Source organism: Balaenoptera acutorostrata, chromosome 3, assembly GCF_949987535.1.
Source record: "Balaenoptera acutorostrata chromosome 3, mBalAcu1.1, whole genome shotgun sequence".
Lineage (NCBI taxonomy): Eukaryota > Metazoa > Chordata > Mammalia > Artiodactyla > Balaenopteridae > Balaenoptera > Balaenoptera acutorostrata.
Genome location: NC_080066.1, coordinates 95405481 through 95427912, shown reverse-complemented (window position 1 = coordinate 95427912; position 22432 = coordinate 95405481). Strand labels below are relative to the sequence as shown.

At 39.8% G+C, this 22432-nt stretch overlaps 1 protein-coding gene across 19 annotated transcripts in view; it reads left to right on the top strand.

The window, feature by feature from the left end:
* Positions 1-22432, top strand: part of MGA (MAX dimerization protein MGA) — a 161502-nt gene that overhangs the window by 43411 nt on the left and 95659 nt on the right. For 16 of the 19 annotated variants that reach the window (XM_057543999.1, XM_057544002.1, XM_057544001.1 and 13 more), the window contains exon 1: positions 21087-21227. The exons of 2 other annotated variants lie outside the window; for them this stretch is intronic. The gene's annotated coding sequence lies outside the window, so the exon portion shown is untranslated. Of the gene's footprint in view, positions 1-21086; positions 21228-21259; positions 21577-22432 lie in introns of those variants that run through there. One more of the 19 variants, XM_057543991.1, reaches the window with a different exon arrangement.

The following is a 22432-nucleotide window of genomic DNA, read 5'->3' as shown; positions in this document are numbered from 1 at the left end:
TTTTTGTATAGTCACAGTTGTGCACCCATCACCACAGTCAACCTTAGAACATTTTCATCACCCTAACAAGAAACCTTGTACCTATTAGCAGACACTCCCCATTTCCCCCCAGCTTCCTCAGCTGTAGGCAACCAATCTACTTTGTATATCTGTGGATTCATGCAATATGAGGTCCTTTATGACTGACTTCTTCCGCTTATAATGTTTTCAGGGTTCATCCATGATGTAGCATGTATTGATACTTCATTCCTTTTTGTGGTTGATGGTTGTTTGGATTGTTTCCCCCTTTTGGCTACTATGAATAATGCTGGTATGAACATGTACTTTTTTTTTTTTTTGGTGAACATATTTTTTTCATTTTTCTTCGGTATATACATAGTAGTGGAATTACTGGGTCATAGGTTAACTCTGTTTAATCTTTTGAGAAACTGCCAAACTGTTTTCCAAAGCACCTGTACCATTTTACATTCCCACCAACAGATTATGAGAGTTTGTTTCTTCACATCCTTGCCAACATTTGTTATTATCTGTCTTTTTTGATTATATTCAACTTAGTGTGAATGAAGTGGCATCTCATTGTGGTTTTGATTTGCATTTTCCTAATCACTAATGACTTTGAGCATCTTTCCATGTCCTTTTATTGGCCATTTATATATCTTCTTTGGTGAAATGTCTAGTCAAGTCCTTTGCCCATTTTTTGAGTTGGCATGTTTGTTTTTTTGTTGTTGAGCTGTAAGAGTTCTTTATATCTTCTGGATCTATCTATCTATCTGTCATGCCTTGTATCAGATATATGACTTGCAGATATCTTCTCCCATTCTGTGGGTTGTCTTTTCACTATCTTATTAATAAGCTCCGTTGATGTACAAAAGTTTCACATTTTAATGGAGTCCAGTTTATCTGTTTTTCTTTTGTTGCCTGTGCTTTTGGGTGTCATTGCCAAAATCCAAGGTTGTGAAGATTTTCCCACATGTTTTCTTCTAAAAGTTTTATGATTTTAGTGCTTACATTTAGATCATTGATCTATTTTGAGTTACTTTTGCATATGGTGTGAGGTAGGGGGTCCAACTTCATTCTTTCGCATGTGTAGATCTAGTTGTACCAGCGCCATTTGTTGGTCTTCTGTAGTATTAATAAAGTGTTTCTTCATTCTTTGTGTAATAGGACATTTCTTCATAATTTATAAATTGGTCAAAGCTCCCATTCAAAATATTATCATATAAAGTGAATATAAAACTTATCATTATTGGAATATTAGAGTTGAAAGGTCCCATAGGGATTTCCTTCAATACCCCTCTTTTTATAAATGTGGAAGCAAAGACCTGGGGAAGCTAATTGATGTCCAAGGTTGTATAGCTAATCAGTTAGAGCTAATGCTTTAACATAGAGGTTGGCAAACTTTTTCTGTAAGGGCCAGATAGTAAATATTTTAGGCTTTGTGGGCCAAGGGGCAAAATAAGATATTATGTAGGTACTTAAATAACAGGAAAAAAACAATAATAATTGAGTATCTATTTTTTGGTAGTACCTATCTACTGAGGAGAAGAATGGATTTCTTTTTCTGGAGGACAACATTTTGTTTAGTTGAGATTAGTATTCAAAGTTAGTATTCCTTAGCATCAAAATTGATTGCAGATGTTCATCTGTTATTGGTAATATGTTTGAGGTTTTGTGTGTGTTTCATATTTGAAACTACATAGAAAGTTACTGCCAAATACTGATATCATTCCACAAGTGTATGTTTCTAATTGAACTTGTTCATTACTTGGAAGGCACTTACAGAACTCTGTTAGATTTTTCTCCTGATACTTGCCATTTAATATTAATTACAGATTAATTACTTCTGATTTAAAGCTACGTGGAAGCTCCTCAACTGCACAGGTAAATGGATTTTGTAATAGGGAAATATCCTTTCATTTGTATCAAGGTCTGAAAAACTCTACTGGAACAGTAGTTTGAACTCAGAAAATGTATGTACTACAAATTTGTATAAGAACGGACATCTTTTCTTTTCCACTTTTTTTCTTTCAATGTTATTGAGATATAATTGGCATACAGCACTGTGTAAGTTTTAAGATGAGAGTATAATGACTTGACTTATGTATATGCGAAGTGATTATCACAAGTTTAGTTAACATTCATCATCTCATATAGATACCAAAAAAATTAGTTTTTTTCCCCTTGTGGTAAGAACTTTTAGGATTTACTCTCTTAGCAACTTTAAATATACCATACACCACAACTAGAGAGAACCCTGCACACCGCAACAAAGAGCCCGCACAATGCAATGAAAGATCCCGCATGCCACAACAAAGATCCCGTGTGCTGCAACTAAGACCCGATGCAGCCAAATAAATAAATATTAAAAAAAAAATATATATATATATACCATACAACAGTGTTAACTATAGTCATCATGTTGTGCATTACATTCCCAGTATTTATTTATTTTATAACTGGAAGTCTGTACCTTTTGACCATCTTCCTCCAGTCCTCCCTCCCACCCTACCCCCTGGCCCCCTGCCTCTGGTAACCACAAATCTGATCTTTTTCTATGAGGGTTTTTTTCCCTTTAAGATTCCACATATAAGTGAGATCATACAGAATTTGTCTTTCTGTATGACTTATTTCATGTACCATAATGCCCTCAAGATCCATCCATATCGCAAATGTCAGAATTTCCTTCTTTTTTTAAGGCTGAATAGTATTCCATTGTGTGTGTATGTATATGTATCTCACATTTTCTTTATCCATTCATCTGTTGATGGACAGTTAGGTTGTTTCCATGATGTCTTGGCTATTATAAGTAATGACATGGCGGGTGGTGGTGGTGGTGATGGTGGTGATGGTGGTGGTGCAGATATCTTTTCAACATAATGATTTCATTTTCTTCAGATATATGCCCAGAAGTGGAATTGCTGGATCATATGGTAGTTCTGTTTTTAATTATTTGAAGAACCTGCATACTGATTCCGTAGTGGCTGTGCCAATTTACAATCCCACCTATTGGTGCACAAGTTTTCCTTTTTCTCCACATCTTTGCCAACATTTGTTATCTCTTGTCTTTTTTTTAAAAATAAATTTATTTATTTATTTATATTTTTTATTTTTGGCTGTGTTGGGTCTTCGTTGCTGTGCATGGGCTTTCTCTATTTGCGGTGAGCGGGGGCTGCTCTTTATTGTGGTGCGTGGGCTTCTCATTGCTGTGGCTTCTCTTTTTTTTTTTTTAAATTTTTATTTATTTATTTATTTATGGCTGTGTTGGGGCTTCGTTTCTGTGCGAGGGCTTTCTCTAGTTGTAGCAAGTGGGGGCCACTCTTCATCGCGGTGCGCGGGCCTCTCACTATCGCGACCTCTCTTGTTGCGGAGCACAGGCTCCAGACGCGCAGGCTCAGTAATTGTGGCTCACGGGCCCAGCTGCTCCGCAGCATGTGGGATCTTCCCAGACCAGGGCTCGAACCCGTGTCCCCTGCATTGGCAGGCATATTCTCAACCACTGCACCACCAGGGAAGCCCTTGCTGTGGCTTCTCTTATTGAGGAGCACGGACTCTAGGTGCACGGGCTTCAGTAGTTGTGGCTCGTGGGCTCTAGAGCGCAGGCTCAGTAGTTGTGGCACACAGGCTTAGTTGCTCCGTGGCATGTGGAATCTTCCCGGACCAGGGCTTGAACCCGTGTCCCCTGCGTTGGCAGGCGAATTCTTAACCACTGTGCCACCAGGGAAGTCCATCTCTTGTATTTTTGATGTTAGATGATAGCCGTTCTAACAGGTGTGAGGTAATATCTCTGGGAGTGGACACGTTGCATATTCTTTCAACTCTTGATGGCATGGGATATGTATACAGCGTGACATTATTTGTGATTCAAACTGTGTTAGTTTTTATTGAGACGACTTCGTTGCAGTATAAGTTTTGCATGTAATCACTGTTTGCCTCTTGATTTTAGGTTGAATTCATTGAGAATCGTTATCAGGTCTGTAGGAAAAGCTAATTTACAAAGCTATTCCTTGTTCAATAATAGTTGTTTAGGGCAGTTCTTCTTATTCAGAAAAATTTCAGCTCAAAAAAATTACAATAAAACTTTAGCACTGTTAAGCCTGCTAACTTCTTAGTGGTAGGGCAAATCAGGATATTCACTTCTATTTCTGACAAAAATTCATGAAATCAAGGATGGTTAAGTACATGAGAGGGAAGTTAACCACTGACACTACTAGTTGAATAAAATATGATAGATTCAGTTATTTTCTGCAAAGTATCTTCTGATGAATAATGCAGTGAATAACTGTAGGCTTTAAACTTCCTAAATTTTCATAAACTTTGTAAATTTGTCCAATTAAGCCCTTTTCTGCCCGCATGTATTTTTACCACCATCACTTGTAATGCATCCTAGCAGATTCCACTTCAGGTTGCGCTGAATTAGTGTTTTCCCAGTTTCTTTGAAAATATTCTTGCCTATTGTTTCATGCAGATTATTCATACAGGCTAATTATTATGATTCATCAAGAGCCAAGGAAAACACTCAAAATCATTTGCTTTGATATTGTATGTGTTTATAAATTGATGAATAGAATAGCTTTTTATTGATATTGCTACCAATGTCTTCAACTCCTTGCCAAAAGGTTTATATTCTCAAATAAATTTATTTTCTCTAGACACATTTCTTTGGCTGCTATAGTTAAGCTTGATTTAATTACCTCACCATTGATAAAAGGCTTTCCTTGCTCGGCTAACAAATGAGCCACTCAGCAGCTTACTTTGGTTGCATCCTCATTTTTTTTTTTTTTTGTGAAGAAATGCAGCTGTGAAGGGATCTTCTCTTTAAGTTTTCTAATTTTTCTGATTGTGTTTTTCCATGAGTTGGAAATACTGTGATGAGTACTTAGTCTGGTAATGTTGATGTATATTGTATTCTTTCAGCACAGCTGTAGTGTCATTGCATAATAAACCTAATGCTTTGTCAATCTAATTTGATAACAAGATTATCTACACTCCATTATATCTTAAAAGTATGATATTTGAAGCTCACTTTTATCTTCTTGTTTTGACTTAAAGGGTATGCACTAGTAATATAAAATACAATGTATGGGGATAACTTAGCGCTTGAAAAGCTGTCATTACAGTTGCATTACTGTAATTTGTAGTGCTCTGAGCAGCATTGCAAAACCATTAGAGTGCCATATGTGGTCTCTTATAAATACTGAAATCTGTCATTTTAAAAGCAGCCATAGACAATGTGTAAATAAATAAGTTTTAATAAAGTTTTATTTATGGACACTTAAAATTGAATTGTATATAACCTTCACATCATGAAACATTCCTCTTTTGATTTTTTTTTCCAACCATTTAAAAGTATAAAAACCATTCTTAGCTCATGGGCTGTACAAAAACAGGCAGAGGGCCCTAGTTGGCCTGTGGGCTGTAATAGTTTGCCAACTTCTCCCTTAACCTGAAAGAGTAAGTCTACTGGGAGGAAAATCGTGCTTGATGGAGGCAGATCTGTGAGGGAAATCATTCTGGATGGTGTTTTGACAACCCTTAAATCATACTGCTGGTTTATGTCAGGATTAATACCATCGTAGAAAAAGAGAAAAAGTAAAAAAAGAGAGATCGGGAGTTTATGTAGTTTGATTTTTATTTATTTAAGGAAAGATTTGTACAATTTTGTTGGTGTGTGTGTGTGTGTACTACCTGAAGAGCTCTTAGACTTTGGAGTTTCTAACCTAGATCTTTTATGTGAAAAATATATATGAATATGAACTTTCTTTCCCCTTAAGAAAAGTGTGTTTATTAAGACTTATGACCTAGGGGACTTCCTTGGTGGCTCAGTGGATAAGACTCTGTGCTCCCAGTACAGGGGGTCTGGGTTCAATCCCTGGTCAGGGAATTAGATCCCACATGCATGCAGCAACTAAGAGTTCACATGCCACAACTAAGACCTGGTGCAACCAAATAAATAAATAAATAGATAAATAAATAAATAATTTTTTTAAAAAAGACTTACGACCTAGAAAATAGTAAATCTAGAATAATTTATTAAAAATGGCAGGTACTGCTCTTACTTTAATTTGAAATTTTAATCTTGGCTGACTTTGTATAGGATAGGAAATAATAACAGAAAGTTTTTTACTTTTGTAATTTTTTGTTTCTACATGTCTCAGCAAATTACTAGGTTTGAGGAAGCTTTGACAGAGTGCTGTGAAATTGTCAGTAGGTGGAGTTTATCCTCAGACAATTCAGGAAAGCTAGGTATACTCTTACTATAAGTATGGTATAAAAATCCTTTATTAGAGTTGAGTGAAAACCACATAATCCTTTGTTCCTTCTTTTTGTGCATATATGTGTGGTTGTGATTGTTTATTCTTTATTGTTAGTTTTTAAAAATGGATTTTTAAAATAAGTTTTTAAATCGAAGTATAGCTCATGTACAATATTATATAAGTTATGGGTGTACAGTATAGGGATTCACAGTTTTTAAAGGTTATACTCCATTTATAGCTCTTCTAAAATATTGGCTATATTCCCCCTGTTGTACAATATGTCCTTGTAGCTTATTTTATACATAATAGTTTGTACCTCTTAATCCCTTACCCCTATATTGCCCCTACGCCCTTCCTTCTTTCCACTGGTAACCTCTAGTTTGTTCTCTGTATCTGTGAGTCTGCTTCTTTTTTGTTATAGTCACTAGTTTGTCTTATTTTTTAGATTCCAAATATAAGTGATATCATACAATATTTCTCTTTCTCTGACATTTCACATAGCACAATTTCCTCCAAGTCCATCATGTTGTTGCAAATGGCAAAATTTCATTCTTTTTTTTTTTTTAATATATGTATTTATGTATTTATTTTTGGTTGCATTGGGTCTCCGTTGCTGTGTGCGGGCTTTCTCTAGTTGCGGCGAGCGGGGGCTACTCTTCATTGCGGTGCGCAGACTTCTCATTGCGGTGGCTTCTCTTGTTGTGGAGCACAGGCTCTAGGCATACGGGCTTCAGTAGTTGTGACTCGCGGGCTCTAGAGCACAGGCTCAGTAGTTGTGGCACACGGGCTTAGTTGCTCTGTGGCATGTGGGATCCTCCTGGACCAGGGCTCGAACCTGTGTCCCCTGCATTGGCAGGCGGATTCTTAACCACTGTGCCACCAGGGAAGTCCCAAAATTTCATTCTTTTTAATGGCTGAGTAGTAGTCCAGTGTGTGTGTGTGTGTGTGTGTGTGTGTGTGTGTGTGTGTGTGTGTGTGTGTGTATTTTTCTTTTTTTTGACAAAGAGGCTATTGTAGCTTAACTGTTAAGAGGTGGATTAAATTAAACAAACAAATTCTTAAAAAGATAAGAATCAATACAAATGTGAATTTATGTTTTAATGAATTTAGCTGTGTCAATTAAAGTGATTTTTGATCACTTTATTGCTTTTTTTGGTAATAAACTTAGCATTTATATGGGATTTTTCTATTTTTAGAGCACTTTAAGGTGATTCAAAAAAATTCTTGGTTTTCCTAAAAGACATTTTAAATTAAGTGGGAGAACATAGGCAAATAGAGGAAAACAGCCTTAATATTCAGAATGAATATAAAAGACTCAGAGGGCTCAGAGACAATGGTTATAAAGTACTAATTGTCTTGGTTATTGAAGAAAAACATTTAAGTACATATACATCATTGATAAAAGTAAAAGACACAATTCCTGCTCCATAGATTAACTTAGGGTGATGATTTTTGAAGACTCTTAACTTTTAAAAATATTTATGTATTTATTTACTTTTATTTGGCTGCACCGCGAGGCATGCTGGATCTTAGTTCTCTGACCAGGGATCAAACCTGGGCCCTGGCAGTGGAAGCGCTGAGTCCTAACCACTGGACCGCCAGGGAATTCCCAAAGACTCTTTTAAATCCATTGTTCTAAGTTTTCTAAGAAAGTACAAAGTGTGCTTTTTGAGACTGATCTTTTTCAAAATTTTATTTATTTTAAGTAGTTGCTTTGAAAATAATATAATAAATAACAAATATTTTAATTTTAAGTTTGTTTATTTGGCTGCGTCTGGTCTTTGTTGCCACATGCGGGATCTTTGTTGTGGCATGTGGAATCTTTAGTTGTGGCATGCGGTATCTTTAGTTGCGGCATGTGGAATCTTTAGTTGTGGCATGCGGGAGCTTTAGTTGCAGCATGCAGGATCTTTAGTTGTGGCATGCGAACTCTTAGTTGCGGCATGTGGTATCTAGTTCCCTGCCCAGGGATCGAACATGGGCCCCCTGCATTGGGAGCACCAAGTCTTAGCCACTGGAGCAGCAGGGAAGTCCCATTAATATTTTATTTTTAAAGTTATAAGTAACTTGTTAAGAATTAAACAGTGGCTAACAGTTAATGAATGATTATACATGCACTGTTTTCTGGGACACATGTATCATTCTCTGTGCTTTACATTTATTTATATCTCATTTAATGCTCTTAACAGCTCATTGAAGTAGAAATTGTTATATTATTTCCATCTTAAAGATGAGGAAACTGAGGCACAAAGACATTAAGTAATTTGCCCAAGTCACATGATCAGTAGAGTTGGGATTCACTGTGACTTCAGAATTTTTCTTCTTAACCACTTTACGGAACTGTTTTGGTCTTTCTGCTGTTACTCTTCTTTCTCAAGCTTTAATCCCTTAAATTGTGCATTTTTAGGGCCTGTACTTCAGAAATACTACTCTCAGAGGAACCATTACTCTTTAGGGCTTTATCGGTTTCATCTGTGTATGCTGAATCTTATCTGCCTACCCACCCCATCCCTTTCCCCCCCTTTTCTAGTAGTGAGACATGGTCTGTAGATCAAGAGTAAATAAAACTAGTGAAATAGGGAAGCCAGGGGACATTTTAATGTTGGTTCTTGAAAGAAAAAATTAGTTTAAAAAGTTTTTTGTATGTATAATAACTGAAAGAAATTAAGTTAAAGAGAAATATCTAAACATCAGAGTCATTGTAAAACAACTAAAAAGCATAAACAAAAGCCCAAGACCTTAAATAACCTACCTTTTATAAACTCCAGTCTCTTCCCCTCTGTTTTTAGAGATGAATGTTTTAGGGAATCATATTGTTGTCATTACAGGTTACTGGAAAATTACTTCAGTAACCTGTGTGTATACATTGATTAACAATGTATTTTTCACTGTGACTCATGGTTGGAAAAGTGTGAGAAATACTTAACGTAGCATATACGATACCAAACTTATTTTTATATTTTTTATTTTCTGAGTTTGGTGCAGACTGTCATTCTTTCTGTGTACATTAGTTCTTTAGATTTGCTACTTCCATTTGATAAGCTTCAGGTTTCCTTTATATGTTGATATTCTCCGGACTTACTTTCTAGCTAGACCCTCTTCTTTTTTCATTCAGCTCCTATGGTTCTTAATCTTTTTTGGGGGCCATAGACACCTTTGAAAATCTAATAAAACTTATGAACTCTCCCTAGAAAATTGCACATATGTACATTATGCAAACTTCTGCTTTCAATTTTAGGAGTTTCATAGGACATCCTCCCCCAAGATCATTCATGGATTCTAGATTAGAGCCCCACCTCTGCATGTGCTCCCTGAATAATTTCATTCATTTTAATTCTTTCAAATACATTTATGATTTCCCTGTCTATATCTTTAATATGATTCTCCTGAGCACTAGACCTTGGTTATCTCCTTACTTCCTGGCCATCTGGATGTCCTATTGCACTTCTCCACTTTGTATTTCAAACTCATGAAACTACATGTAATTCCTGGAACACATTTTTCTGTTCTTCAGTCCTTGAGTCCTTGGTTAGACCCTGCTGACTGATTCCTTATTCTTTGGCACATTCTCCCCTCCTAAGCTTCTGTGATGCTACTCTCACCTATTTTTCTCTTACCTCTGTGACTACGTCTTCTCTTCTCCTTCCTAGATTTCTTTTTACCACTTGTCCTCTAAATGTCCGTTTTCCCAGGATTCTGACCATAACCTTCTGAAGTCTTTTACTCTCTATACATTTTGGGGTAAACTTTCCCAAATCTCTGGCTTCAGTTACTTCCCCAAATTTTGTATTTAGCTAAAGCTCACACATTTATCTCCAAATGCCTATTAGACATTTCCACTTAGATCAATGGTTCCTAAATACTAGGGGGATTACATACCTCTTTAAGAATCTGATTAATGGTATTTCTCTCTTCCCAGAAAAGTACACAGGCACACTAAGTTTTGCTTACTGTTTTAGGGTGTTCCTGGGCCTCCTAAAGCCCCTTCATGGACTCCTTAGAGATCTGTGGTCTTCTAATTAAGAATTTGAGACCTAAGATGTTCCTGAGCTGCGTTTAATTCAGCATGTCCAAAATTGATGCTGTCATCATTGCCTCTATCCCACTTTATTCTTATCCCTCTCACGTATGCCTCTAAATCTAATCATTTGTCTCTTAATTATTTATTAATCCATTCATTCTGCAAATATGTGAACGCCTGCTTTATATTTAGCACCAGGCCTAAGTATATAGTGATATACAAAACAGACATAGTTACTCTGTTCTCTCAAAGCCTACTCAGTAGCATAGTGATTAAAAGTGTGAACTTTGGGTTCAAATTTTGACTCCTTACTACTTTATGACCTAGAGCAAATTTTTTAACCTCTCTATACCTCAGTTTCATCTTTGAAATGAGGTTGATAAGTAGTTCCTGCTTCGTTGGTTATTCGGATTAAATGAGTTATATGTAAAATGCTCAGTAAATGTTAGCTTTTATTATTTGTGAAGGAGGTAGACATTATATGATCACAAATAAGTAATTATACATTTTGATAAGTGTCATGAAGTAACAGAACAGGGTATTTTGAGAGAATTTAGAGTAGGGAGTAGGGATAGCGTTGAGGTAGTGGCAATTACACAGATTTGAAGGAGGAATAGATGTTAACTAAGCAAAGATTTGTGGGGACTGGAAGCATTTCAGGCAAAAAGAAAAGGTAGTACAAAGGCCCTGAGGTAGGAAAGGGTTTGGAGCATTTGACAAACAGAAGGTCATTGTGTCTGGAGTATGGTATGTTATGGGGAGAATGACATGAATGCAGAGATCTGTAGGCCATATTAAGGAGTTTGGATTTTGTTCTGAATGAAATGAGAAGCTAATGGAAGGTTATAAATGGCAGAGTTGGCATGAACTGATTTATGTTTAGAAAGTGTCACTTGCTGCTGTGGAAAATGGACTAGAGAAGAGCTAGAATGAGTACCTAGAGATAGAGTCTATTGAAAAAAAGAAAAAAAAAGTCTATTGTAGTAGCTCAGGTAAGAGCTGTTGTTATTTAGGACTAGGGTGGCAGTAGTGGAGGTGGAATGAAACGTATGGGTTTAAAATGTTTTAAATTGAGTGCTTCTAAGTGCCAGGTACTATAATAGAAGCTGAGGGTACAACGTAGAGGTTAAAAAAGAAACAATTCCTAATTTATAGGCTAGTTTGTGGGGGTGGTGGGATAAGGGGGAGAAATAAGGCAATGAAAGAATTACACAAGTAAGTATAAATATTAGACCTGTGATAATTTCTAGTAAGGACAAATATGTGGTGCTTTGAGATCATATCATGGTCAGGAAGTCAGGGATGTTGAAACAACAGGAAAATTTGGTGATTGGCTAGACATTTGGGCAGGTAAGGAAGTGGAAAGTGTCAAGAATTACTTGGGTTTCTGATGTGAGCAAGTATGTAGGTGGATATGGAGAGAAGTGTGATTGGCTTCTAGTCTTGCACCTTCCACATGGTCTTAACCAGTGCCAGAAGTAATTTTCTTAAAACATGTGAGTTTGAGTATTTTATATATCTTCTTCTTTTTTTTTTTTGGCCGAGCTGAGCGGCATGTGGGATTTTAGTTCCCCGATCAGGGATCGAACCCGTGCCCCCTGCATTGGAAGCGCGGAGTCTTAACCACTGGACTGCCAGGGAAGTCCCTCATGTATCTTCTTATAATCCCTTGAATGGCTTCTCTTCTTATAAGATGAATTTCCACCTTTTGCTTGCTAAGTATTATAAAATATGGCTCCCTTTGTCTTTTCTAGTCCTATAGTTATGCTTCTCCACAGATCATGGACATTTTTTTAAAAAATAAATTTATTTATTTATTTATTTGGCTGTGTTGGGTCTTCGTTTCTGTGCGAGGGCTTTCTCCAGTTGCGGCAAGCGGGGGCCACTCTTCATCGCGGTGCGCGGGCCTCTCACTGTTGTGGCCTCTCTTGTTGCGGAACACAAGCCCCAGACACGCAGGCTCAGTAGCTGTGACCCACGGGTCCAGTTGCTCCGCGGCATGTGGGATCCTCCCAGACCAGGGCTCGAACCCGTGTCCCCTGCACTGGCAGGAGGATTCCTAACCACTGCGCCACCAGGGAAACCCCGGACATTTTTAATAGTAGCCATATTACAGTACTTGTGCTCCCTGAATGTGTTCCCTCTCTTGTTTCTCTCTCTTCACATAGGCTGCTTTCTGTCTGAAATGCTATTCTTCTGCACCCACTCTGCCCCTGCTCTTTCATACCTTGCTAATTTCTACTCATTCTTCACTTTCCCTGGGAATTCTTCTCTGACTTCCTCAGTCTGATTTAGCTGCCCTTTTTGTTTGTGCTTCCATTGTACCCTGGACAGAGAGCCATAAAAATAGCGTTCTTTATTTTTTGCTGTCATCATTGATTATTGGTTATGTGATAATTGGTTGTCTGATAATTGATTGCAAGCTCTTGAGAGCAGGAATCGTATCTTATTTTTGTGTTCCATGATCTGTGTGTGGTAAATGCACAACAAATGTTTGAAGAAATCAATGAATACTCTGTTCTTTTATATCATGTGCCTTTGCACAGCTGTTTTCTGATTAGAAAACTTTCCCCACCTTTGCTTTGTCAACTTCTAGACATTCTTTTTTAACATTAAGCCTTCCTTGATACTTCAGTGACAGTTCCTCTTTACGCTGTGCTTCTCTAGTTTTTCTTTTGTACACCTCTGATAAATGTTTGACAGTATAGAGTAGGGATCTAAATGTTTGAAAGAGTGAATGTATATATATCATGAGCATCATGGAGTTATAGATTGGGTAAGTATCTCCCAAGTGTCCAATCCCGTTTCGTAGGGTAGGTTACTTCTACATGGTACTAATTTTACCTATTGCATTGATCTTTACTTCATTGTTTTATAAAGGTAGCCCTGTCTCCAAATTGTGGATAATTTATTGTAGTTCTCTGTTTACTGATTATATAGCTACTGCCTGCAGTGTCCTTCTTTTCTCTCTCATTAATTTTATTTCTCCTTCAGGACCCAGCTCAAAAGTCCCCTCTTCTTTGTAATCTTTTAGATTCCCTAGGCTGTGAGCATTCCTATGATGTTCCTAGAAGGCTTTTTCCAAACTGCCAACAATAGTTTTGCAATGTTATTATCCTGTCTCTTCATCTAGAACTCAAGGGGACTTATTTTTATTCATTCCTTTATCCCTGGTTCAGTGCCTTACACATAGTTGGTGCTTAACACATATTTACTTAACTGATTGTATCCTTATTTAGAGAATGTTGGGTGGAATTAATCCTTGGATGAAAAATATCGGCTCTGTGTACTCTCTACAATTTATAATCTATATATAGCTAATTTGGATAATGCACTATGTTCAACTTGCTTGAATAATCTTTATATGCTATATTTCAATACACCTTTTTCCTTTCCTTTAACAGGTATTCCCTGCCTTCCAGTGGTTAGATCATAGCTAACATTTTTAGTAAAGGTAAAGGTTATAAAATCCTTTTTCAGTGTTTATTTTTAAGTCATTTAAAATCCTCTTAGGTTTACTTCTCAGATAAAACAAGTTTTTTTACACCCCTGTTTTTCCTTTATGTCTGATATGCCTGAAGCCCAGCTTGACCTGCCTCTTCCTTTGCCACCATGAGCCACCATGTGTCCCACAGTTTTTCTTAAGTATGCATTGATCCAGTGGGTGGTTCACCCAATCTGACCTTGTTTCTTGGTTTTACTACATTGTTCTCATATAGTTCTATCGAGGGTCTAGGATCTTGCCATAGTGCTAAAGCTATCATCTTGTTTTCAGTGACACTCCTTGCCCCCCACCAACACACACACACAGAGTAGCTTGCTAATTATGTGGCTGTCCTTTAGTCTGGATTGGGGTCTCTCCTGGCTAACATCCTCTTCTCTTCTACTGTTACTGATGAGGAGAGGCTGACTCTTGACTCCTTGGCAAAGTGATTTATTACCCCATCCCAGGCCTCTTGTATGTTATTTTTTCTCAGAAGACCAGATCTTAGCTATCCAGGGAGCCTACTATGTGGCTAGCAGTCATTTCTAAACACCTGCTGCAAATTTTCAGTGGTATATCACGAAATAAGAACAGTGGAGTACGTTTTTCATCTATCTAAATGTATTAAAAATAAATGACTATTATTCATTATGAGATATGTTCTCCTTGATTTTTGGTCTTAAAATACTCATTATTTTGGGAATTCCCTGGCGGTGCAGTGGTTAGGTCTCCGTGCTTCCACTGTAGGGGGCCTGGGTTCGATCCCTGGTTGTGGAACTAAGATATCCCGCAAGCCGTGTGGAGCAGCCCCCCAAAAAATAATTTTAAAAAACCCCATTATTTTAAGAAAGACTGGTAATAGTAGTAGGTGGTATACTTTGTAAGTTAAAAATTTGGTCACCTTGTGATGGTCATTTAAATCTTTTTGGGGGAAATTTTACTGGTTTATGATGTCCCAGTAGTCTAGGAACCACTACGTTGATCACCATAGCTCATTTCCATGAGGCAGTGGTGCCCTTCATGTAAAGTAAGCATGCCTTCTTTCATACGCATTTGCAGACAGTTTTTCAGTGTATTTTTCTGCCATAGGCTTCTTGATTTTTGCCTGATTCCAGCCTTGCAGTTTACTTGCTGTCTCCCAGTCCTCTTCTTTGGCCAGTAGTTCTAGTTTCTGTTTTTATATGTTTTCATGAGTGTTTTAAATCCCTGCACAGCTCTAGGCTTAGTTAGATAAACTTCTTCCTGTTCTTCCTTTTATGCTTTCCTAGATAAGATGTTTCTTCTACGGGCTCAATACTACATTGAAAATGTTTATTGTTTACTTTTCTTTTAGATCTATTCTTTCTTGTTTTATAATCCTTCTGAAGCTAGCTTTCTGAACTTCATTTTAACTGATTTCTGACATTTTCCCCTTTAGATCTTACTAAAACAAATTCACTGTTACTAAAGTATCCTTTCATCTTGAAGATATTTACTAATTTTTTTTTTGTATATGGAGTATATGCAGATGGCAATCTCTGTTACAACTTGTTGCTTTTGTTAGCAGATGGTAAATTATGGGATCATAGAATTTCTCCCAGTGCAAAGAATCTGCTTGCCTTTGTTGATTTCCTAGGTAATATTGTCAAAAGTCACTCATGCAGGGCTTCCCTGGTGGCGCAGTGGTTGAGAATCTGCCTGCTAATGCAGGGGACACGGGTTCGAGCCCTGGTCTGGGAAGATCCCACATGCCACGGAGCAGCTGGGCCCGTGAGCCACAATTGCTGAGCCTGCGCGTCTGGAGCCTGTGCCCCGCGACGGGAGGGGCCGCGATAGAGAGAGGCCCGCGCACCGCGATGAAGAGTGGCCCCCGCTTGCCACAACTGGAGAAAGCCCTCGCACGAACCGAAGACCCAACACAGCCAAAAATAAATAAATAAATAAAATAAATAAATAAATAAATAAGAAAATCCTTTAAAAAAAAAAAAAAAAAAAAGAATAGCGTCCCTTTAAAAAAAAAAAAAAAAAAGTCACTCATGCAAAACGCAGTCAATAAGTAGAGTTTCCTAGAAAAATATTCTTATCTCTTGAAGCATCTGCCCTGTCAATAATATTTATCCATTCCTCTAAGGAGAAATAATTTGAGGTAAGAGTCAATGGTACAAGTTTTTTCTAACTACAACTGCACACCTTTGGAAAATGTTGGCCACAGCAGGATGCTTGTTTGCTAATATTAATGTGAGTATGGTTAAATATATTATGACCTTGTTTTCCAAATCCCAAATTGTTGGACATTAAGTCAATATTTGATATTCGGACTTGCCTGGAAAACTGGGACCTATGGTTTCGTATTCACTAATTCAACAGATACTGTGTGTCTGCTCTGTTCCACGCATTGTGCTAGGCACTAGAATAGAGTAGAGCAAACAGTCTAGTGGGCAAGACATTCATTAATGCATAGTTTTAAAAATAATTACAGTTATGGTAGGTGCTGTAAGAAATACAGGGTACTATGAGAGCATATAAGAGGGAGACATCTGTCATTGGGGGTTAAGGAAAGTTTCTTGAAGAAGTGACATTTAAGCTTAGGCATGAAGAGTAAATAAGTTAGGTTTGAGGCATCTGGGAAAATCTTAGTCAAAGGGAAAATAATATGATTGTGCAGGTTTAAGATATGGGGCAGCAAGAGGGAATGGTGTTTCTCCATGAACATTGATAACATTCCATCACATTTCTATTCTCTTTCCCATCCTTACTTTTGTTAACAGATATTTTCTAAAACATGGTTTTAATCACATTACTATACTGATTAAGAAACTTTTAAAGCTATTCATTGGATAGATTAATAGCTCCTTCAGGACAGGACTCTTGCCACTTTTAATACCTTAGTCCAAGTTTCAGATATCAGAGCCAGTTATACCTTGTCCCTCTGCATGAGTTGGTTTTAGTTGCAGTAATAAATAGTAGGCAAAGATGGAGTTATATATAAGCTGTTATGATTCCCTCTTTTCCCTCTGCCTAGCACACAAGTTTTTAGTGAAACCTGGCTAGTGACAGGTTTTTTTTTGTTACAAAAAACAAGCCTCTTTTGTAACCTAGTCTGTATGTAGCTCTTATTCTAAGAATGGTCTTTATTGTATTGAATTAAGATATTGTAAACAAGACAACAACCCAGGAGTTATATGAGGGGTGGTGATGGTCTCATCTGAAGAGTGGGATCACTTTCTCTTTTAGTCATTTGAGGAAGGTATGTCTTCAGTAGAAATTGGAATTGGGAAGGTGGGATCTGGATAGATTGGATAATGAATATCGTCTGTCTTGCTGGTGTATTCTGTTAAGTTGTGCCAACTCTTTGGGGTTCTAGTGTAGACCTCTGAACAGTGCATGAGGTGCCTGTCTTTCCTCAGCATATACAAGGCACTGAGATATTTGTCAAATAGGAAGAATGTGCATGTAAATGGATAGGGCTTATGTGTTTATAGAGCAATCTTGATTCAAAACTGTGTTCTTTCTAGCCATATTGTTTATATTCCATGCATTCTCTATCCCCACCCCCCCTAATATTTAGTAAAATCTCTTTGAAGGTCCAACCAAAGAAATCCAAGGGAAAGATTTTTAAAAATTAATTAATTAATTTGTTTTTGGCTGCATTGGGTCTTCGTTGCTGTGCATGGGCTTTCTCTAGTTATGACGAGCGGGGTCTACTCTTTGTTGTGGTGCACGGGCTTCTCGTTGCGGTGGCTTCTCTTGTTGTGGAGCACAGGCTTTAGGCACGCAGGCTTCAGTAGTTGTGGCACACGGGCTCAGTAGCTGTGGCTCACGGGCTCTAGAGCGCAGGCTCAGTAGTTGTGGCTCATGGGCTTAGTTGCTCTGTGGCCTGTGGGATCTTCCTGGACCAGGGCTCAAACCCATGTCCCCTGCATTGGCAGGCAGATTCTTAACCACTGTGCCACCAGGGAAGTCCTGGGAAAGATTAAAAAAAAATTTTTTTTTAATTTATTTTGGCTGTGCCGGGTCTTAGTTGCGGCACACGGGAACTTTTAGTTGCGGCATGCGGACTCTTAAGTTGTGGCATTCATGCGGGATCTAGTTCCCCCACCCGGGATTGAACCCGGGCCCCCTGCATTGGGAGCACGGAGTCTTACCCACTGGACCAGCAGGGAAAGTCCCAGGGAAAGATTTTTTTATCAGGCTGGATGAACAAGGTGAGCTTTGATAACTGAAATGAGAGAATTCCAATTGAAAGGAGCAGGATCTCCTGGCACCTGAAGCTTGGCCCACACGATTCAACCACAGGCACCCGAAGTCACATGGAAACTCCTAGAACATTCCAGGACTGGGTGGTAACGCAGTCACCTAGGGCTCTTCAACTAGACCACTGAGGTTTACCTGTGAAACTCAAGAGCGTCAATTCTTGTAGTTAGTTTGGAATTTTGAAAACGGGTTATATACGGATGCCTTTTAAAGGAAGAAGTTCTAGGGACTTCCCTGGCGGTCCCGTGGTTAAGACTTCGCCTTCCAATGCAGGGGGTGCGGGTTTGATCCCTGGTCAGGGAGCTAAGATCCCACATGCCTCGCGGCCAAAAAATCAAAACATAAAACAGAAGCAATATAGTAACAAATTCAGTAAAAGACTTTTGAAATGGTCCACATCAAAAAAATATTTAAAAAAATTATAAAGGAAGAAGTTCTTATATATCCAAAGAGCACACCCAAGGATCCCAGTCTGAGAAACACTGCATTAAACCCTGAATGCAAACACAGAGGTTGCTTGAAAAAGCAAACAAAAAAAGTGGTTACTTTGGTACTAGCATGATGTTAAATCAAAAATAGGCCACTGAAATGGTGTGGCAATATTATTTTTAGATTATATATATATAAACAACATTTATAAGTTCTCAGGTTCTTGATAGTACATCTCTAGATCTTTATAGGTAAGGTAGATCCCACTTTGAAAAAATACAGGTAGTTTACCTCTCCCACCAGGAGATCCAGTGCTAAATCTTGAAAAAAAAATTTTTTAAGTGTCTGGCATTTCATAATATGTTTGCCTGGTGTAGGGAGAGAGTAGCAAAAGAAAAACTCCATTCTCCCTCACCCCCAGTTCTCCAATTAGGGATATCATTTGTGTTAACGTGTTCTTTTTGGGATGCAACTCTGACTAGCCATGGTTGTTAACCAGTCATCATTCATTTACACCTTAGGATCAGATGCATTAATAACAAGTCAACACAAATTTTATTTCTGCTTCAGAAAGTGGAAATTTTATATGAGGAAATCTTAGACCTTTGACAGGAAGGCATTCTTGGATGAGGTGGGAGATTCTGAAAAGGCAGCTTCCAGGAAAGAGGTGCTTGGGATCAGGGAAGAAGAGGAAGGTGTGAAAGAAACTGTTACTTTTCACTTTTGCCTAGTATCTTGGATATTATTCGTTTGTTGCACTGTTAATGCTGTGGTTGACAGTGCCTGAATGGGGGTTTCAGAGCAAGTTCAGAAGTCCGTCAACTTTAGCCTGCATATTTTCCATTCCATATTAATTCCAGCACAGTTTCTCCCCATGGTGTGGCATTATCCTCTCAGGAAGAGCAGAAGGCAGAGAAAGAAGACCCTTCCTAGTATGCCTGGAGTCCAGCTCAGATAAGTCTTGTTGGATAAGCCTCTTCTTTTTGGCTACTTTCTTGTAACCTCCTCATTCTCCTTCGCAGTGTTTTGTTTTGTTTTTTAACATCTTTATTGGAGTATAATTGCTTTACAATGGTGTGTTAGTTTCTGCTTTATAACAAAGTGAATCAGTTATACATATACATATGTCCCCATATCTCTTCCCTCTTGCATCTCCCTCCCTCCCACCCTCCCTATCCCACCCCTCTAGGTGGTCACAAAGCACCGAGCTGATCTCCCTGTGCTATGTGGCTGCTTCCCACTAGCTATCTATTTTACATTTGGTAGTGTATATATGTCCATGCCACTCTCTCACTTCGTCCCAGCTTACCCTTCCCCCTCCCCGTGTCCTCAAGTCCATTCTCTACGTCTGCGTCTTTATTCCTGTCCTGCCCCTAGGTTCTTCAGTACCTTTTTAAAAAAATTCCATATATATGTGCTAGCATATGGTATTTGTTTTTCTCTTTCTGACTGACTTCACTCTGTATGACAGTCTCTAGGTCCATCCACCTCACTACAAATAACTCAGTTTCGTTTCGTTTTATGGCTGAGTAATATTCCATTGTATATATGTGCTACATCTTCTTTATCCATTCATCTGTCGATGGACACTTAGGTTGCTTCCATGTCCTGGCTATTGTAAATAGAGCTGCAACGAACATTGTCCTTCACAGTGTTTTATGTCAAGTCACCTAGCAGGTCGTAGGTTCTCAGTACTTGACAATTCTTCTAAGAGAGTGAAAGGAAAGTTTGGAAACATGGACCACAATTTCTGCTCTCTTACTACCAATTTCTGTTTTGTCTCTTTTCTACAACTTTAAACAACTCTCCCTTTTTACTGGCGTGTTCGCAGAGAAGAAAGAATGGCTGGTAAGGGGTGGGTAAGAAGAAAGATAATTTTTGATGTTTGACAACCGTCTGACACATCATAGATAACTTTTTGTTTGCACCTCATAGCTTAAATATCTTGAACAAACAAAAATTGAAAACGCAGGATCAGGGCGTTAACGCTCGGATAACACTCTATCGTGCAAAATTCTCATTTCCACGTTTTACTGTTTTATCAGGACATCTTTCATCTTTGTATCAGGCAAGCTAGTAGCAACTCTTCTTCCCTTCCCACTCGGCATTGATGTTTTCGGACTCCTCCCTACTTTACTAGTGTTCTTCGGTTCTGGATGTTGCAAACTCCATCACCCGTCTCTCAGGGTCTTTTCCTCAAGGTTTCCCGACGTTCTGGCACTCTCTAAGCCCACAGCACATTGGGGAGGAAGATCGTGGATTCATTTGACGGGCCAATGAAGCCTTTCGGGCTGCGGAATCCCACGTGGGTGGGGCTGGGCTCAGCAGGGGCGGGGCCGGCGAGGAGCCCAAGGGAAAAGGTGGCAGGCTCAGTTGCGAAAGCCCGCGGGCAGAGGTTTCACAGTTTTCACGAAGGCTTCGTGTGCGAGGCTGAGGGAATTGGGGTACCTCCCTCCTGCCTCGTCACTCATGATTCTGGAAGCTTCAGTAGGCTTTTCTCGGTTGCTGGTACCCGGAAAGGCAGCGGCTTCAGCTCCAGGGGCGGGTCCCAAGGGTCTTGTCGCAGCTCCGGGGCCGTTTGGCCTCCTGGTGTTGGGGGAGGGGCGAGGGAGGTGCTGCTCGCGCCTCCTTTTGCGCTTGCGCAACGGCCTCCGAGCGGGTAGGAGCGCGTGCGCGATGACGTGGACGTTTGATGCGCGCGCAGGCTCTTCAGCTGGAGCGGACACACGGTGTGCGAACCGAACAGAATAACCCGCCCCCAGCGGGATGTGAAGGACTCCGGGTGAGGCCGGCCACGCCCCGCACGGTAACTCTCGGGCCTGGGTGGAGGACGTCTCTTTAGTACTGGCCCGATTGGAGTTTTCCGAGAGTTTGAAGCTCTTGTGTATTTTCTATGGTGTCAGAAGCGTTCTGCTGAGCGATCTTCGCACGCTCCGGCCAGGCCAGGCCTTGCGCGGAGCCGCCTTTGGCGCGCGCCTGTGGTCTTCTGAGCGAGGCTGCGCATGTCACCTCGCGCGCGTCCCCGGCCTCACTTCCGCGTCGCGCCGCGAACTAACTGGGAACATCGACGCCAGCAAGAGGCCACGAGGCGGGCGGGGTGAGAAGCGCCCATGGCGCGGGCCTGCCCTCGCGTGCGTGGGGTGCCGCACCGCATGGTACGATCCGCGTGACGCCTTCCAGCCAGGCGTGGAGCTTTAGGTCGAGAGCCGCGCTTGTGCGCTTTGCCTTTTAGAGCTCAGGTCTCGGGGTTCCAAAACTGCTGACCTCGCTTTTCTAAGGAGCTGTGTGCAGCGTTTTGACACCTGTATAAAGCTCTCGCCCAGCATGTAATTTCCTGGCAGGTTGTTTGAAGCAAGACCGCGAGTTTAATAAAGAAGGAGGGCGAGGAAGTAAGCTGTATAGGAGTGGGAACTTGGTAAACAAAGGACCGGTGGTTCGTAAGTGCAGAAATGAGGGCGGGGAAAACACGTGGGAAGAGCAGGTGTTATTTTCTTTTTCCCTCTGTGGGGCAGCTTTTGGCTAGTTCTCTGTTTGTGTGCCTTCCCGCTTCTATTTGTCAAGTAGGTCTCTGCCGTTAGCGGTAGGTGGGTCTGGGACAGAAATAAACCGCTCCGAGCACCAGTAACCAAAGTTGACGAATCTGCGTGCGAAGAGTATGGAGAAGTTAGGGATTATTTCACATTGGGTTGAGAGTAGGAAGTGGTAGTGTCATGATGTGAAGATTTTTGCTTTGCCTTCGGAACTCTGGAGATGCCTCCTCTGGCGAGGTTGGAAGCAGGGAGAGTGTAGGAGGTCTGAAAGGAAGGGTTACCAATGGCAGAACAACGTGAGTAACGAAAGTACTCTTCCTTTTGAGGGGAGACCACTCTCCCAGGGTTCGCGTCGCCGGGGCAGACACGTGGATCAAGAGAACTCTCGAGCCCACCCGCGCGCTGCCAGTGTGTGTTGTGAAGCTCTCCGGGCTTCTGCGGCAGAGTCCCTGGCAAATACTGCCTGCTCTGCCTCTTTTTG